Genomic DNA, 3163 nt, shown 5'->3' on the forward strand with positions numbered 1-3163 from the left:
GTTCTTTAGAACTACTTTTAAAACAAAAGTGTGGCTCATAAACAATTATGAAGATATTAAGACGATCTTATTTATCTTCTCAGCAGTGCATAAACTTCCCTTACAAATGCTAGCAATCCTGAGCTGTTGGGAGGACAATTTTGCAAACCTCTTTAGCACAGAAATATTGACATTTGAAATGATTTTTTGCATTCAGTACATGATATAAAGTTTACCTATTTATAAAGTCGACATCAAACCTTTATTAATTTTTCTCTCATTTCACATGAATAAGGACACCAAATTTTTCTGGACTGTCCCTTCTTTAAGACTTTTTTTCCCAGAATTTACAGGGAAAAAAAAAAAAAAAAAGCTGTGACATACAGAATGCAAACCACCCCATCTGACACAATGAGTAATTTTGTGAATGGTCAGAATTCACCTTGGCATGCGCCCCTTACCTTAAATACTACTTCCACTCTTCCAAGGGAGAACAGTATGGAAGTTGCTAGCTTTTCTCTCTTTCCTAAGCCCTGTCCTTTAGTAATGTCTAATAAATCATCACACTTCTCAGAAGTCCTTTTTTAGGAAATTGAGACTGGGAAACTTTCTTAGCAAAAGGAACCCAGGCCTCCAATATAGTTCATAATTCAGAATTAGTCCAAGCTAAAGATTTGTCCTTATACCTCCTAAGACAAAATCTAGATAAAAATTAGAACCGGCATTCTCTATTTGCTGTGTACTATCTGGGAGAATTATTTATTCTGGTTTTGAAGGATTTCTCTCAGGGGAAAATAAAACTGAAAGTTAAAACAAAATTGAGTGGCAGATGTGACTTTGATAGCTCTTACTGTTTGTTCTTTCACAGAGGTGACTAAAATTGAAGAAATATCCCTAAATTCAACTAATTGTTCTCTTCTACGAAACAATCTGCTGAACAGATATGTTATTTCCCAGAGACTTCTTTTAAGTTTTGATTTATTCAGAAAAACTCTTTAGCCTTTGACATTCAAGGAAATGAGATTGATGCTGAAAGCTTCATGTAAATTATTAGAGGGTCAGAGAACTCAGCTCCATACTAACCTTCCCTACACTTGAATCAGAAAATGTTCCAGAACACAACATTTTCTCATTTTTAATCCACGAATCTAAGTAAGTGTGGAGACCTAACTGTAACTTAGTTGGATATTGCCATTGCCCCACTGCCCACACAATTTGTGAACCTCAAATGCCAGCCTTGTGCAATGAATTTTCCAAGACCAATTTTGATTGACATAAAACCTCTTTAATCAGTTTATATTCCTAATGAGATAATAAACTCCTTTATTTGAGTATGTATATGAGTATGTGTATGTATCATGTGCAGAAGAGAAAGTGTTAACAAAATAGATTGGGATGGGGGGATAAGCAAGAGTCATTTCAGCCCAGTGTGGTGGTTCGCGCCTGTAATCCCAGCACTTTGGGAGGCTGAGGCAGGTGGATTGCTCAAGCCCAGGCGTTTGAGACCAGCCCTGGAAACATAGTGAGACCTCATCTCTACAAATTAAAAAAAGAAAAAAAAAACTTAACTAGGCATAGTGGCACACACCTGTACTCCCAGCTGCTCAGGAGGCTGAGGTGGGAGGATCACATGAGCCTGGGAGGTCAAGGCTGTGTTCATGCCACTACACTCCAGCCTGAGCTGCAGAGTGTGACCCAGTCTCAAAAAAAAAAAGAGTCATTTCAGTTTTTACCATATATCTGCTTTTAACTATTTAGAACTAACCAGCCCTGCAAACAAATCTAAACTGTATAATGCCATAAGATTTTACTATGACTCATTATTCAAAAAGCATTTATTGAGCTCCTACTTTATACTGGGGTAGAAGAAACAGATACTGAAAACATGTTTGTAGCCTTGAGAAGCTTATGATCACAGTAGAGCTAGTAGAGCAAATGCTCAGCTAGTAGAGCAAAGTAAGGGTTTGACTCGGTTGTTTTTCCTCCCTGGCACTGAAATTTCCCATAATAAAAACAAGTAGGAAATGTTTTGGCAAGATGTCTCTAAGCACTCTTGTAGAGTTGAAATTCTGTGATCTTATGAATTCATTATATTTTCTTAGATGTGTTCGACTTTTTGAAGTTGGAGGAAGAGTAAGAAGCCCAGTTTAAAGTAGTTAAAGTTAGTTTGCTGTAAGGATACCCAGGGAATTGAGGAATAACAAAAAATAACCTCGACAGCTTTATGATTGCAACCTAGCCCACTTTTAGCGTGACGTTTCAGTTTTCTGATGGTTCAGCTACTCTCTATTTCAGTTTTTATAATATCTACTTCTCTTGCTGTTTCTTAATGACTTTGACTTTCTACCTGCAACTTTTGGCTTTTGCATTTGGTGGCTTTGGCAACGTTATGGAGTCTGTTAATTGCTTTCTTTCTGTGATTCTCTGTGCTTTGGAGTTGTTATACCATTTATATGTCTCACATTTGAATGCCTTAATAAGAAGATGTAGCCAGGTCCAGTCTCCTGTCTCCTATATAAAACATTGCTATGTCCCAGGGTTCTCAGGCCATAACCTGCCACCCCAGGATTAGTGATCAGCACATAGTTGCCTTTCTTTACCTCACGTGTTGATCCCTGGTTCGACTGGCTATGCTACCAAGCAAAGGCTGCGTGCACTCATGGATAAGGAACTATTCCAAAAGTTTCACACTTAAAGTCAGAAGTTACAAGGAGTCAAATTTTAAAACTCATATATTATCCTTTCAAATTATGAATTCAGTGTTATTAACATAATAAAAATACAGATTTGGTTTCTGACGAAAAATCTAAATGTAAAAGAAACAAAAAAAAATAGTCACAAAGATCCAAAACATTTATCAGAGGGGCTTATGTTTCTGATAAATATTTAAGTGTGTAAGCCAGAACCACTGAGAACAATAAATACTTTATAGCTGGCACTTTGTCAAATCTATAAGTGGCTCTGCCTTAGAATTTTACATCATCACTGAATTTACAGTCATTTGATAAGTGGAACAGGACAAGAATTACTTCTTTCTAAATCTAAACCCGGTAATAAATCTAACATCAGGATTCTTCTTATCGTCTGTTATCATCTGATGACAATGCCTCTTACCTTCATTGTCTTGGCAGAAATATGATATGTAAAATTATAGTGTCATATTACTCATGGTGATTTAACACTA

Source organism: Rhinopithecus roxellana, chromosome 3 (genome assembly GCF_007565055.1).
Source record: "Rhinopithecus roxellana isolate Shanxi Qingling chromosome 3, ASM756505v1, whole genome shotgun sequence".
NCBI lineage: Eukaryota > Metazoa > Chordata > Mammalia > Primates > Cercopithecidae > Rhinopithecus > Rhinopithecus roxellana.